General features: G+C 38.2%; 1 long non-coding RNA gene across 1 annotated transcript in view; it reads right to left on the minus strand.

Moving 5' to 3' along the window:
* Nucleotides 1-3,159: 3,159 nt before the first annotated feature.
* The window catches only part of LOC149228579 (uncharacterized), a 100,028-nt gene continuing 85,916 nt past the window's right edge, over nt 3,160-17,271 (minus strand). The window contains exon 3 of the long non-coding RNA XR_016247216.1: nt 3,160-3,348. This is a non-coding gene — a long non-coding RNA (uncharacterized LOC149228579). The remainder of the gene's footprint in view (nt 3,349-17,271) is intronic.

Below are 17,271 nucleotides of genomic sequence, written 5' to 3' on the forward strand. Positions count from 1 at the left end.
TCAATAAGTTCAAAGAAATGAAAATTAAAAGCAGTAACTAGCTAGCAATATGTGCCACAAACAATTAGTCATATTTTAGGTTTTACAAATTATTTCAACTACTTTGTTAGCACTTTCAACAATTGGTTTGACATTTTAGTGCCCATAATGCTCTTTTAATTTGAAAACGCAACCTAGTTCAATAGTCACTAGATAAACTTTAGTTGCACCTAGTAATAAATCATTTATGCAAATTTTGCAGTCAGTGGAAGCACATAAAAGAACTGTGCCTATGTTGAAGGAAATAACTTTTATTCATATCTCAATTCAACTAGGACTCTCATATAAAGATATACTTCCAAAATAGGTACTGAACATTTTAACGTGGGGGGTTAGCTCAATTTGTTGTCACCAGTGTTGTTGGACCTTTTTCTAGTTCCATGCCAGTAGGTGCCCTGTCAAAGCCCCCAGGGTTAAATGCACTAGTCTATGCCAATGGGTTTACTAGGAATGTCACCCACAGATGTGGGGAAGGAGCCCTTGGGATTCCCCCAAAAGGTTTTTCTTGGACAAGGAAAAGGATTGAATAATTAGGGAATCAAGAAAAAGTAAATAGGCTACCAGGAAATTCATTATTGATGAAGATTCCTTCAAAATGTAATAGATAAACCTTTAAAAAGACTTTAAATTTTTCTTTATTTTACATATGCAAAGGACTTTGGTCATTCAGTTAATGAATAAGTTGATTGGATGATACATTGACAAAGAGTTATAGCATATATCCTTGATCAAGGAGACTGACCATTGACAACTCTAAGAATTTGAGGACAGGAACCTAGAGTAATGGAATAGGGACCCTAGCTTTGGGAAAGTTCAAAATTACCTCTAAAACCTCATTTCAAGGGTTTGATCCAACCTTATTGGTTCTCTACTCTACCCTTGTCTTGGTAAAAAATCAAAGTTTTCCCTCCATTATCAGGTTGATGATACTTTGGAAAGTATAAAAAATTACATTAAAAAGGTCTTTGTATTCAAGTATAGGCCAAGTGACAAAGACCTAATATCTTAAGCTAGAAATTTGTCAAGAACTAAATATTCAAAGGTGTACGAAAATAAAGGTAACCCTTCAATTACTAGGAATCTTCCGTAGGCAAATTCTTGATTATATGAACATAGCTTCTCAAACCTAGTGTGAGGATAAAATGTGTGACATGACATGAATGGAAAAGGTAATGCACGCCTATCATCAGGTCATGAAGAGTCATGTAGTATGAATTGGCATGCTTGAAACAAAAGTCCTTTTAGGAAAGACCCAATAAGGGAAATTATCAAGAAATGGATTCATCAATTTCCTGAGGGTAAGGAAGGAAAAAAAAATATGGCCAACCTAGCTCAAGGATGACCCTATTACATTTAAGGAATCTGACAAAGGGAGATGCTAGGAAACTCTCTCGATGGAAAGATAGTGATGAGGAAAATGAGAAGGAGAAATAGGAATTTACAAATAGACAAGAAAATAAATAAAGTGGACAAGAAGAGGATTAAGAGTTTCCTTCTAATAAGTGGCATCAAGAGAGGGTAGTTTTTGCACAGGAAGAAAATGAGAATATCTCATAGGTCTAGGTCTAGGTCCAAAAAAGGACCTAAAGAGATAAAGTCATCCTCACTCAAAAAATGTTATATTTGTCCTTAGAAGATCTAGTATGCCTTTAACTTTTAATACATGGACTAAATCTAAAAAATGAATGTAGTTAAGGCTTACTCTATAAGAGATAAGATAGATATATCAAAGTTGGATAAAAATCAAACATTATTTCCCTACTCGCTTATTCAACCATAGTGACTTGTGCCTTTGGCTTCATGATGTATCATTCTCTGTGAATTTACACTAATTATTAAAAAAGTTGTGAGACTTTTCTTGAATGCATAATTCTTTCCGAGTTTCACAATGTCAGTTCTAAAAGAAACACTAGAACTCACTTCCTTGGAAAAACTCACCAAGACTTGTTATTCACTAGTCACACTCTTGTATTGTATGTTTTTCCATTGTGCCAAGTATTGGAGCCCAGTTTTGTCAAATCACCGAGTCCTCCAAACTTAAAAGGTGTCCAAGCTTTTACCGAGTCTGAATCTAAGAGATTTCAAAAATAAGAGAAAATTCGAAATAAATAAAAAACACTTACTAGTTGATTTATAGGTTGGCGTTCATTCAAAATTCCTCCATGCCCTACATGGTTTTCTATTCTTCCAAAGGCATCAAAATCATAACAAATGTTATAATGTGATAAAAATATTTAATTACCATCAACACCATATAAGATTGTACAGTAAACACATTTTGGATATTAAGTGTGTTGGATTTTTAAAACAACCCAAGCTTTCAAGAGGACACTCCATCCACCAGAAACTTCAATTGGATCTAATGATGGGTGGAGTGTCCACTCAAAAATTTGGGTCATTTTAAAAATCCAACATAGTTTAGATCCATAAAATATTTAGTAAATGTATGGCCAGTTGTGAAAATATACATGCTCAAATCATATAACATGCTCGATTATCAAAACAACTATTGATGAATGAGGTCATACCATTTGAAAAACCATTCATTGAATTTCCCATGCCTATCAAACAATGTTGACATGATAAAATGAAGCAGTGACAAAAGTTCTGCCATGTTATTTTGAATGGGCATTCCAGTAAGAAAAAGGTGATTTCGAAAGTTGAAACCCATTAGTGTTTTCCATGGTATACTGTAAAAATATAAGTTACCCTTTAGAAGTGAAATCACTTATATCTGGCACCTATAAATTCCTTTTGAATGGAACACCAAAATCTAAAAAGGATCTCAAGCATTAAATACTGGATAACATTTTGACTCTTTGGAGCTTTATAGTGATTCAAGAAATTATATTTCACCTACATGTTTGAACTCTTAATCACTTGAGCTTCATCTAAAACCATATATTTCCATTTAAATCGCCTTAAGTACTTCTCATCAGTTACAAGGAGCTGTTAACTTATGAAAAGTGTATGAAAAATTGCTACCTTGAACAAATTAACAAAATTGAAGCACTTTCATATAAGATGGAATTTATTATCACAAGAAGAAAACAATAAAAAGTAAACATGCTTTGTGTATATATATGAAATATATGAATTAAAATTCATCCATGTGCAAAACATGAAATCTCACAAGTACTACCTTAGATAAAGTCATTCAGGATTTATGTTTTTTCAAAGTACAATCCATTCACTACCCTAGTAAGGGAGAGATAACAAATTAGGACATAACCTTCCAATTTCATCAGTCTAGTTACTCAACACCAAGGCATGTGCAACCAAAAGAAATGGTCCCCATATATCCTTTTCCTGCCAAAGGAAAAAATCATGAATTTGTAAAATACAATAACAAAAACTATGTATCAACATTGCTAGGTACTGAACAAATTAACAACCTTAAGTTTATTTGTTATAAGCAAGAAAAAACAATTTAAAAGGTAGCAAATATTCTCAAAATAGAAAGTAGATGAGTTAAGAACATCCTTGCTTAAATGGTATAGCCTAAACCGATTTCATTAGCTAGGATGCCATTCAACCCCTACATATATGAAATAAAACTACTCATCGAAAAATAGAATCCCCAAAAAAAAAGAGTTATTTTTGCAACTTCATCTAAAAGGTACTCACCTGTTCATAAGAATTTACGAGCCATTGGACACCCTTGAGTTGGTACTGTTTTAGAATCCCTGATGCAGGAGCATTCGGACTTAGCCAACAATGTGAAAGTTTGTTCACATGTTGTGGCTAAACAAGTTGAAATTCATTGACCTGATGGGTCAAAAAGGAAATTTTACTGAGAGAGTTTGATCTCTCAAGAAATGAGTTGTATTTCATTATTGTAATAAGTTATAAATTGTCTTATTTTAGGCTCAAAGATGAATTGTTAGCATAGGTGTGAGATAGAGCTAGGAATTAGAATATTTGTTGTTAGATTGATTAAAATAGGGATTGAGTTGTTAGATACAGTTAGAGTGATATTCGATTGATAAAAAGAAAGGAAAAATGTAATGGAGAGAGAGAGGATTGAGGAGAGGATCGAGTAGAGTGAGAACCAAGAATTGTGTGTGGATTTCATAGGAAACAGAGGTCTTTTATTTTGTTGTAATCAGGCCCAAGGCCGAGACTCTGTAACCCTTTTATTTATGAATAAATGATGATGTCTGTGTAATTTCATTATCAAACCTACAAAAATCGTATTATGCTTTCATATGCTTTGTTTGTGTTCGGGAGAGAATCAATGATTGCCTTGTTTCCATACTTTACAATAGGAAACACAGAGTTAAAAGAATAATCGGTGAGTTTATTATATTGTTTTGGTCCTGCAAGCAGAAAACCCAAATTACACTAAGAATTGGCGCAAAACTTAGTCGGATTTGGAATCCGGACTTCAAATATTATGGACAAAGGTTTTTAATGTTATCGGGTCCGTGAAACATTACATATCGCATCGCAAAAGTACAACAGCATATGTTAAAGGCTCAACCCCGAAACCTTGCGACATGCGATTGCCGACACATCACATCAAAACTCTTGAGGGGGAGTGGTAAGGCTTTAGGCGGGGAAAGTAGCTATCATCGATAGCGATTATCGATAAATCGCTTTGGGACTCTGTCAAAGGAAAGCGCCAAATTAAAGGTCTTGCGACTAGCGATAAAGTGATTTAATCTAGACCATCACGATCACCAAAGATCGGTGTGTTGACTTTCGAGTACGATGAGCACACCGATTAAAAAGGTAAATATTCATTGTTTCGGCTTGTTTTTCAGTGTATTTCGGTAAAAAGGAAAATAGTTGGGTTTGTTAGGACCTCATATTGTCCCTTTTTGACCATACATTTTTCTATGATGTCATCCTTTTCAACCTATATTTAAAGTCCTTGTTATTTTTTTAACCCAATTGTTCCAAAGGTACACAACATTTCTTCTCATCACTATACGTTTAATTGTTTTACATATAATTACGCTATCTTCATAGTTAATCATTGAATTGATAGTTGCTGAATAGTTAAAGAACGATGTGTAGTCCACGTTGCTGAAACTGCTTGGAGATTGCAAGATTACTTCTACAGTTGCTGAAACAGTAGGAACAATGTGCAAATCTCGTGGCTGAAACAGTTGTGATTTGAATTCTAGATTTGACAGCAACAAAAGAATATCATCGAAGGAGCTGCTACACTGGATGTAACGACCATGATCCAAAGACAACATTACTGTAACAACATTTTGTTGATGGGAAAACTGATTTCCCTATTTTTTTATATTGGGTTAAAATAGGACTTACAATGTAATCTGTTGTAATAGATGTCTCCTCTTTAAAAAGAGGAGACATCTACATTAGAGGGGGACGAACATACTGCGGGAAAGGTCTAGTTGAAGGAACATAATTGGAATCCTTTTGTAACATGACATATTGATGGATGAATAAAATCTTGTTCTGAACATTTCTTTCTAGTTCTTGTCTCTTGGGGAATCTTGTGAGAAGGACAGGGCCCACCTTCATCACAAGATTCACCCATTATATTTCTACAGTGTGTTAAGTGTGTCTTTTATTCATGCCTTGTTAACAGTACTGTTTACTGAATATTGTTTATACATTATTGCTGAAACTCTATTTTCTTTCCAATTGATTGCTACATTATTTAGTTTATCCACAATTAGTTCATGGGTGTTTCATTGGCAATTGAGTTTATAGAGTGAGTTGGCAAGCTTGGTAATTAGAAACAGGTGCTGAAGATTCCCGCTCCGGGAATAGGGTCATGTTCTCTGTTACAGCATAACTAGTGCTTTCCTTTGCAGATTGATTCTTTTTCATTAGATTACTCCTTTAATTAAATTAAGCATCCTTTGGTAGCTGTCTGCAATAGATTGTTTTTGCTGTAACTCAAAGTGGAGCTTCAGTTTGCTTGAAGCAAGGTGTGACTAGTTTTTACTACAACTTTTATTGCTTTTAAGATTGAGTACATATAGTGCATAGTTTCCTTTGAAATAAACAGACTTCCTTGGGTTGACAATTTATGTAGGACTTGATTGTTTGAATTAATAAGCAATTAAAGTGACCAACATTTTGGCGCTGTTGCCGGGGAAGTCAATCATAGATTTTAAAAGCATTAATGATTTTCTTTTAGATGTGCAGGATGCATGAGAGGACGCAAGAAAACTAATCCTACAGGTGGCAAGGGGAAAGGAAGAGGAGGAAGAAAAACTTTTATTGATGAAATTATCTCAAAAGCTGAAACTTCTCAGAGGCTAAGCTCTCGGAGGCCATAGCCTCAGAACTCTCTCCAAACGAACTACGAAATGGAGGAAGTAGTGGGACCTGAAAGGGTTGAAGAGATAGTAGAACATACTGAGGAACCAGTAGAGGACATTGAAGAACCAATAGAAGATATTGAGGGACCAATAGAAGTTGAGGAACCAGTTCAGGACATTGAGAGTCCAACAGAAAGCGCTGAAGACTGGGCAAGTGCAACAAGGGAACAACCAATGGATGGAAACAATGAAGGACTCTTTGGTGGGGGACATGGAGGAGGAGAAGGAAGAGGCGAGAATTCTCTCTCCACCTTGGAATTCCCTATTGGGGATCTTCCCAGAGGAGCAACTCCTATGAAGAACATCCCACTCTCAGCCTTACCTAACTTCCATGGTTTATCCTCTGAAGACCCTGATGAGTTTCTTTTCGAGTTTGATATATTGTGTAGAAGTTATGATTATGTTACTAATGCTCAAAAGTTGAAGTTATTTCCAGCAACATTAAAAGGAAATGCACTAAGATGGTTTATGAGCCTGGGAGGTCATGTGATCACAACATGGGAGCAGATGAAGGAGAAGTTTCTGGCCAAATATCAAGACTATTTCCGGATGAGAGAAAAAAGGGAGTAATTATTTAAGATGGTTCAGAAGGACGACGAAAATCTGGAGGACTTTGTGGAAAGACTCCAGTACAATCTGCAGAGATCTAATCACCCCAATGTAAGTAAAGATATTCTTAAGACAATATTATTGAAAGGGGTAAGGGATGATTGTTTAGACATGTTAAATATGCTTGGTAAAGGGGACATATCTAAAGAATCGTATGATGAAATCGTCAACCTCTGCAAGAGATGTTTAAGAGGAGCTGCAGATAAATAAAAAAGCAGGGATAATACTTATTCAAGAGTCCAAAAATCAGCCAGTGGAGGAGAAACAAGAACTGAAATAGGTAATCTACTTGAGGAATTCAAAACTGAAATGTTAAGTTCTTTTGCTTCACGGATTGATACCTTGCAGGTTAAGAAGAAACAAGCAGAGGTAGAAGCCACTTTGGCCATCTTCTATCCTAAATGCAGAGAAAAACATCCACTAAGGGAATGTCCATTGGACAAGGTACCAATTTGCACCATTTGTGAGAAGGAACATGAAACTCAACAATGCCCTTCTTTACCAGGGATAAAAGCACTGTTGCAACCAACTGAGGAGGAAGCTGAAGCAGTTTATCTGCTGACACAAAGGAGGCAATGGCAACCACGAGGACAAGGTATGAACTCTAGTATGCCATTTAATCGTTGGAATAATTATCCTTCTTTTAATCAAGCAAACTACCCGCCCTTTAACCAAATGCAATACCCAGCCTTTAATCAAATGAATTTCCCACCCATGAAACAAACCAACCCTCCCTTTGTAGACCCTACAAGGTGGAATCCTTGGCCCCCACAGCAATCTTATTTTAATCAATGGAACCCAAACTGGAGAGCTCAACAAATCTCGTTCCCAAACCAATTTCCTCAGTTTCAGCAACCTCTCTCTGCCGTCAGGTACTCCACCAAACAATCAGACAATAAGACACCAGCTGCCTATACAACCAAACCCTAACCCTAATAATAATAAAGCTGTGCAAGTCATCGATATTCAGAACCTGCCTACATCTCATGTTTACCTTATGCAGTGTAATGATATTCATTTACGATCCGGGAGAGTAGTTGAGCCGATTATTGATGATATTACCTCTTCTGACTCTGACAAAGAAGAGACAGAAAAGAATAATTTACCTAATAAGGGTGTTGAAACAATTGAGCCACCCTCTAATAAAACTACTGAAATAGTAGAGCCACCATTCCCTGAGCGTCTAGCTCTCACTAAGACACCTGAGCTGCCTGCTTTTAATCTTCTAGGGGAATTGCAGAATCTTTATGTTAAAATTCCACTTTTACAAGCACTCATGGATGTACCAATTTATGCTAGAACTGTCAGAGACATTTGCATTAAGAAACCTGGTAAGAAAGCTAAGGATCCCCTTACATTTCATGTGATGGGTGATCTAACTGCTTTAATGTTGGGAAAAACCCCTCCTGTAAAATATGGTGATCCCGGCCATCCTACGGTCACAGTACAAGTTGGAAAAACTATTGTTTCACGAGTTCTGGTAGACTTAGGTGCTGCTATAAATATTATGACCCTTGAAACTGCACAACTGTTACAGCTGAAAAATGTAATCAGAGAGACACCAACTATCCTAGAGTTAGCTGACCGTTCCACAATCAAACCAGAAGGGGTTATTGAAGACCTGATCATTTCAGTTGAATCCTAGAACTACCCAGCTGACTTTGTTGTATTACAGACTAAAACAAATTTGGGGGGACGTTCTCTGATTTTGGGGAGACCCTGGCTGGCTACAACAGATGCCTTTATCAGCTGTAGATCAGGTTCAATGACAATTTCTAATGGATGTGAAACTAAGAAGCTTACTCTTTACCCTCATGCTACACCTATGATTAACAATGATGATTATGTATGGTTAGACTATGATGATAATGACACTCAACCCATTTTGACCATTGGACAAGCCTTAACTCTTAAAGACACCACGGAAGATGAACTAATTAGTAATTTTATTTCTGAACCCTCCTCGGTCACTTCTGAAACGTATAATTAGTTAACTACAATTTTGGAACCTGAAACCCAGGAAAAGCTTAAATCTGAAAATTTACCTCAAACATCAACTGCTATCTCCTCTAAAAGCATAACAGTAGAAATCGAACCTGGCAAAACATTGAACATAAACCCTAATTTGTCAGATGCTGAAACAAAACAGCTAATGAAGTTGCTTCGTGAAAATAAGGAATCATTCACATGGGACTACATAGCTATGAAGGGGATCTCCCCTGAATTATGTACTCATCGTATCTATATTAAGGAAAGATGCCGACCAGTCTATCAACCCCAGCGGCGAATGAATCCCAATCTGAGGGAAATTGTTAAAGAAGAACTTCAAAAATTACTTAATGTAGGGTTTATATACCCCATATATGACAGTGAATGGGTTTCTCCATTGCTGATAGTACCTAAGAAAAATGGGAAATGGAGAGTATGTGTAGATTATAGAGCCTTAAACAAATCCACTGAAAAAGATCATTTCCCCTTGCCATTTATTGATCAGGTGCTAGCCAACTTGTCAGGAAAGAGATTCTTTTCCTTTTTAGATGGTTTTAGCGGATATAACCAAATCAAAATTGCACCCCAAGACCAAGACAAGACCACTTTTACTAGTCCTTGGGGAACTTTTGCCTATAGAGTTCTCCCATTTGGACTATGTAATGCTCCAGCAATGTTTCAAAGAGCAGTGATAGGAATATTTTCTGATATGCTTAATGACTCTATGGAGATATTTATGGATGACTTTACTCCTTATGGTGTGACTTTTGAAGATGCATTACAAAACCTTGAGAAAGTACTTAAACGTTGTATACAAGCTCACCTTTCCTTGAGTACTGAAAAATGTCATATGATGATGAACAAAGGAATTGTACTGAGACACTTCATTTCATTCTTAGGGATTCAAGTAGATCCATCCAAAGTACAGGTAATTCAGACCCTTCCTATCCCTAAAAAACAAACTGATGTAAGAAGTTTTTTAGGACATGCTAGATATTACAGAAGATTTATCAAAACTTTTTCTAAAATAGCTTCTCCTTTGTTTGTGTTACTTATGAAAAATGTTGAATTTAAGTGGACTGATGTCTGTCAGAAAGCATTTGATGAAATTAAGCATCAGTTGTCTACAACCCCTATTCTAAGGGGACCTGATTGGGCACTTCCCTTTCATATATCCTCTGATGCTTCAGACACTGCAATTGGAGCTGTCTTGGGGCAAGAAGAAAATAATCTTCCTTATGCTATCTATTTCATTAGTAAGAATATGACCCCTGCTGAGCTTAATTACACAGTTACCGAAAAGGAATTTTTAGCAGTCATTTATGCTATTAATAAAATTTTGACATTAAATTACTGGTTACCCTACTTTTGTTCATACTGATCACTCAGTCATTAAGTATTTAATGAACAAATATGTTACAAGTGCCTGAGTTACCAGGTGGTTATTATTATTACAATAATTTGATATTACAAATGTAGATCGAACAGGTAAAGAAAATGTAGTTGCTGACTTCCTTTCTCGGATAAAAACTGATGATAATACTCCAGTATATGATTCCTTTCTTGATGAATACTTATTTGCAGTATCTTCTCACTCAACTTGGTATGCAGACATTGCCAATTATTTGGTTGCAGGGAAGTTACCGTCACACCTATCACATCGGGAGAAAAGAAAGATCATTCAACAAAGTGCTCGGTATAGCTGGATAAGTGGGTGTCTTTTCCATACAGGACTTGATCATGAAATCCGAAGGTGCATTAGAGAAGATGAGGTTTCTGATATATTGAAGGCTTGTCATGATGGCCCTTGTGGATGGAATTTTGTTGATAAGAGAACAACACATAAAATTCTCAGAATGGGTTATTATTGGCCCTCACTTTTCAAGTATGCAAAGAAATATGTTAGGGCCTGTGACAGTTGTCAGAGAATGGGCCAACCTAATCATAGAGATGAAATGCCATTGAATCCCTAGGTAATACTTGAGCCCTTTGAAAGATGGGCTATAGGCTTTATAGGACCCATCAACCCTCCATCTAGTCAAAGAGTTTGCATATTGGTCTGTACAGATTATATGACAAAATGGGTGGAAGCTAAGGCACTTATTAGAGCCAATGAAGAAGCTGTTTTAACCTTTTTATTTGAAGAAATCTTTGTTAGGTTTGGAGTGCCTAGAGAACTAGTCATAGATGGAGGACCTCCTTTCAATTCCCATGGTTTTAAAGCTACGCTTCAAAAATATCATATTAATCATAAAATGACTACACCTTACCACCCCCAAGCTAATGGTCAGGTGGAAAGTACAAATAAAGTCATAGAGGCCATTTTAACAAAAACAGTGAAGGAGAATAGGAAGGATTGGTCTCAAAGGTTGCCTGAAGCATTATGGGCTTACAGAACTACCTGGAGGAACACTACAGGTTTTTCACCCTATGAATTGGTTTATGGTAAAAGTGTTGTTTTTCCTGTGGAATTTGAAATTAAAACCTTAAGAACTACTTTAGCTGTTAACCTTGATTTGACTGATGCACAGACAGCTAGGTTGCAGCAGCTTCAGGAATTGGATGAAAAGAGGTTGGATGCCATCCATCAAACAACTATGATTCAACAGCAAAGAACCAGGTGGCATGATAAAACTATTAAGAACAAGCGGTTCCAAAAAGGTAATTGGTCTCTATTGTATGATTCTTGGTTTGAAAATTTTCAAGGAAAATTACGAACAAGGTGGCTGGGACCTTATGAGATAGATACTATTTTCCCCAATGGAACAGTAAGGCTCCTAACAATTGATGATTCTAGAACACCATTGTTAGTGAATGGGTATTGATGAGCCCCAAAAATGTATGATTATTTGGGCTCATTCAACCTCCTAATTTGTCTTAGTCCACCATTCTCATTTGTTTATTGCATGTTTTTGATTATTTTTATGTTAATAGAGTGAATTTGGTTAGTCATTATGCCAACAAGTCTAATGGGTGCTTTGTGTAGCCTTTTTGGTCAACTTGGAGACAAATTTGAAGGTCTTAATGAGCACTTGGCAGCCAAATTCGTGGGAGAACAAGCTAGAGGATTTGTAGGAAGGTGTCCCCCTCATTTATGGACCCTTACCTCGAATTCTCCACCATCAGCTCGGAGTTCAAGGGCCACCGAATCAATCAGATCAAGGGCAGCCAAGCAAGTCAAGTTGGACTGCTGTTAACTACAAGTCTTGGGCAGCCAAGTCCCTAACTTTTAGGAGGACTGTTGGGTCCTCAAATTGTATAAATAAGAAGGCTTGGGGCCTCATTTTGGTTAGCTAGTTAGTAGTCATTTTGTAGCTAGTAGTTAGTCATTCTTGGGATTAGCTAGTTAGTCATTTCGGTTAGCCAATTAGTCTTTTCTTTGTAAGCCAGTTTTGGCATGATATCAGACTTTTGATTATGAATAAAGGCAGCAAATTTTGATCTAATTCTGAGTTTCTAAGATAGCAATAGATCTCCTCGGTGTTGTAATGTTGTGTGCATTTCGTTTCAGCCCTTTGAGTTTTTACTTTCACATGCAATTTGAATTACAGGTTGTTAATTTAGTCTTTTTCATGAGTTTAGATAGGATTTGCTTATGGTGAATTGGTTTCCAGTTGCTTAGGTTAGCAGAGGATAGATATAATCTATTGGAGCTCCAGCAAAAAGGTTGTTAAGGCTCACTGCCATCTCATTTGGGATTGGGGTGCAGTCCATAACTAACCACCAAAAATACGCATTTCTCCACTTGATGATTGCTGCAACACAGTCACGGTTATGTTAGATGCTTCCATGTAATTCACACCTGCACCACACTCCTTTACCACAGCTTCATGCACATTCTTCTTCACATTTTGGATTGCTGTTCATTTAATTCCTAAGCACAGGTAGTCTAGGTTAATGCATTTTCGGTTTGGTGACAGTCACAAGCATTTGTTCCATTTACACTGCTTTCCCTCATTCCATTACCTTCTCCTCCATCTTGATCACGCATGCAAACACATCTTTGAACTCTGCTCCGCTCTGTTATCTCCCAAAGTCTTTCACTCCTCATGTAGCTTCACTCTTTAGCCCTTTCGTTGACATAGCCCTATATCTTCCAACCCACTCCCTACACTCACTCCCCATCCTATTCCTCCACTTCTGAGCCATCACCAGCCTTATTCCTACCTTACACATCTCCCCCTACCATTCCATCACTCCTCCATCACTTCAAACACTCACGGTAGGTCATCCTGTAGCAGTTTGTAGACATCCTGTAGAAACCAGAGTATCCTGTAGGATCCCCTGCAGACATCCTGTAGGAGGCCACTCACTCGGTTGCCGAGCTTCTGAACATGAGGAACCTCTGTGGATGGATGCTAAGGATCCCTAGGGACCTCTCCTAGCCTCCCCAACCTTTCCCACGCTTTCCTTCCTTCTCCATCCCATCTGCACAACCAAACCCTAGTTAGCACAAAATCACAACCATCCCACACACTTAAAGAAAAAATACAAAAACATGTCTTTTATGATGCAAGTAGCTTAGATCCATGCATTTTCACTTATTAGAGGTAATGACAGCATTGGTAGAAGTTGCATTTACATTCTTTGCATTGTAGAGGTTAGACTAGTCAAATTAGGGTTTCCTAGGTTTACATGCTTTGATTTGCTTTCAGTTCAGTTTGTTAAGTAGAGTAGCTTTCCTTTGAGAATAGCTTTCGTCCATCAATTAGCAAGCTTCTTCTGAGAGCCTATAGAAGTTGGCTTGAGCCCTAGCGGACTTGTGCCAGCTGACCAAGTGACAGCTGCGACAAGAGCTAGTACTTGTGCATACAGCACCGCCGCTTCCAAGTTTGTACGAACTACCGGGTTGATAAAATTAAGAGACAGGAAGCCCCAGGAGTTGTAGCATTATTGCTACAATACTGGAGCTCACCATCTTTTTGGCGCCGTTGCCGGGGAAGCGGCAGAGTATTGGTGATTGTTGCTATTCTTCTATTTTCTACTACAACTTTCTGCTAAGTAGTTTATTTCATTTCCATTATGCAATTTCATTTATGCAAAAGTAGATTAGCATTTCTTGCTTTCATAGATTAGCATTTCCTGCTTTCATAGATTAGCATTTCCTGCTTTCATAGATTAGCATTTCCTGCTTTCATAGATTAGCCTTTCAATTCCGCAATTTCAATTCTGCAAGCGTAGATTAGCATTTCAATTCGGCAATTTCATTTCTGCAAGCGTAGATTAGCCTTTCAATTTCGCAAGCGTAGCCTAGCATTTCATTCCTGCAATTTCATTTGAGCAAAATAGATTAGTCCTTTCCTGCTTTCATTTCAATTCCGCATTTTTGTTTCAGTAAGATAGTTAGTTGCAGTTCAATCTATTTCAGTTTTGCAAGTAGAAGTAGAGAAAAAGAAAAAAACAACCAAAAAAGATTTCATTTCATGCTTTGTAAGAGTAGAGATAAGTTAGAAAAATGATTGCACAACCCCCCCACTGCTTCACACAGCCAACGTTCTTCTTCGATGGCTGTGATGAAAGAACCCCTGGGTGGACATCAAGACATATCTGAAGAACCTCTAGGGGAGAAGAAGAAAGAAACACTCCTCTGAAGCAAATGGCTACAAGCAGAAATGATTGGAGCAGTCCCTTGTCCAAAGATGAATTTGAAAATCAGATCGAAGGTTTCAAGAGTGATATGAGGCAGTTTCTTGCCATGCAACTGGATACCTTGCGGATCCAAAAGAAGCAAGAAGAAGCCAAGAGGGCTTTGGCCATTTTTTGTCCTAGGTGCACTAGAAAGCATCCTTGGAACGAATGTCCAATGCACTCTCTAGAAGTGTGTTTCATCTGTGAAGAATACCATCCTACAGATCAGTGCCCTTCCTTGCCCAGAATCAAAGCTACATATCAAAGAGCCAAGGGAGCCACTGAATCACTCTATTATATGAACCAAAGGAGGCCACATGGACCCATACCCTACCAGCAGGAACTACAAGGGACACCCGAGACCTATTATGACCCTTACCAAGCCACCTTCATGCCTTCTTGGGGTCCCCCTGCTCATCCTTCCTGGTCTACACCTCCTCCTTGGTCATATCCTCCTTATTCCTTCACAGATCCATACTATGCCCAACCAGCTGCTCATTCGTTTCACTCTTATGCTCAGCCACAGCCTCAGTGGAATGCACCTTATCAGGAGTGGAGGCCCCAGTACAAATCTCATCCCGCTCATTTTCCTCCACCACCTACTCATCCACAACCATCGCCTCCTCCTCCACCAAGGCAACCCCAAATGCCTACCCAACCACAATGCCATCCATCTGCATCTCAATTTCACACCTCCACTCAGCTACCCGTACCTCCATTTCCAAAACCATGCAGTGGAGTAGCTCAACCCAATTGCAAAGCTGAGGCACAACATGTGCAAATGACCCCTCTTGAGCCCAATGATCTTCACCAAAGCTCAGGACGAGTGTTGCAAAACAGAGATTCTCTTGAAAGCATTGAAGGACCAAAAGCAAAAGAAGATTCAAGAGATGAGATCAAAGAACCATGGGCTGCACTTAATGAAGAGAAGAGATCAGACTCAGAGATGGAGAAAGTTCCCTCATGGTTACCATCAAATCTTCCATGTGTTCAAGAGAAAGATCAACAAAAAGAGGAAGATCAGAAGGTCACGATAGAAGGTGACATGAAGAATGATCCAAATCAGCAAGATGACCAAGGATATCAAAGCTATATTGAGATATGGTTTCAGAAGGTCACTAAGTTGCAGCAGCACTCTCCTCCTCAGCTATGTTTTGTACTCTCAAAGTCAGATCATTTTGTCTCTGAAAGTTGGATAGTTGTCCAAGCATGCATTTCAAGCCTTCACATCATTTTTTCTCTAATCTCGATGTGCACATGGCTCCATTGGAAGTATTCTTATACTTGAAAATGATTTTGTTTTTCAAGTAGGGTAGGGTAGAAAAAATGAAAAAAAAAGAAAAAAAAAAAGAAATGAAAAAATGAAAATAAGAGAAAAATAAAAATCTAAGGTGAAAACCCCCTCGGAGGCGCCTTAGATTGGCTCATTGATTGAAAACCTCCATGAAGCGGTCAATGGGTTGGAAAGAAAAGAAAATAAAAGAGAAAAATATCTTTGGGTGAAAACCTCCCTTGGAGGCGCCCAAGGCAGGCAATTAGGGTGAAAACCTCCATGAGGCGCCCTAGTTGTTTTTCAAAAAAAAAAAAGAGGAAAAAAGAAAAAGAAAAATAAAGCTAATCTCCATTTGAATAAGTTCATGTTGCAGCAATGACATTGCAGGTTCAAGAAGGACGTTTCATGACAGGAGGAGCACTCAAATCAAGGTCAAAGGAACTTTCTTGTGCCTTCTACAGGAAAGCTCTGTATTTCTACAGGAAACATCCTGTAGAACCTATGGACGAGCCAAATCCAATTTCAAAAGTGAATCCAATGGTGGGAATCTGTTGATTAGGCCTTCAAGCACTTGTGTGTCCATCCATTTCCTTTCTCCATCATTTTTCCACCTCCTTGTGCTTCTCATTGTGCTTCTACAGGAACTTCCTATAGAAATTGTGGGAAACTAGGCATGCATTTCAAAAAGTGGTTTGGCAAGCATGGTAGCTTCCTCAAAGGTTCAGAAGTCCTCCTGCAATTTTCCAACTCCTCCTCCATCATCTCCATACCTGCATCACAGCCAAAATTCATTTTGTCATCCCATGCAAGCACATGCAAAGTACCTTGAAGCAAAAATCCATAGAGCAGAATTTGTTTTTGCCATAACTTGAAAACCATGCATCCATTTGACAAACCGTTTCATGGGGAATTGTACAAGGTTGATGACAACATGCCTGAGCAGTTTCATGCAATTCCGATGCACGGTTTCCAAGAAATCAGCCTCCATCACCATCAGCCATTTTTGCATTTTCTCCATAACCGTGCATCCGTTTCAAAACCTGTTTCATGGGGAGATGCACGTGGGTGATAGTAGCCTACCCAAGCAGTTTCAGCCAATTCCGATGCACGGTTTCCGAGAAATCGAGCTCTGAAATCTTCAGCCATTTTCCAATTTTTCGAAATTCGTGCATCCATTGATCACGAATTTTCTATGGGAGATGCATCATGATGGTAGGAACATTCCCACCGAGTTTCAGCTCAATCCGGTTTGCCGTTTGGGAGAAATGGCAAAAAGAAGTTCTGGTCCTGTGAAAAGTCAATGGCAGCAGTTTCAGGATGCAGATCTGAACGTGGAAATGAACTCTTGTTGCATGCATCTGGCCAGAGGACACCTGCACAAGAAAACCAGCCATGAATCATCAGCCATGCCCTCATGCAACCAAG

The sequence above is a fragment of the Pinus tabuliformis genome, chromosome J (genome assembly GCF_031772625.1).
Source record: "Pinus tabuliformis cultivar Carrire ecotype Pingquan chromosome J, CPIR1, whole genome shotgun sequence".
NCBI classification, from domain to species: Eukaryota; Viridiplantae; Streptophyta; class Pinopsida; order Pinales; family Pinaceae; genus Pinus; species Pinus tabuliformis.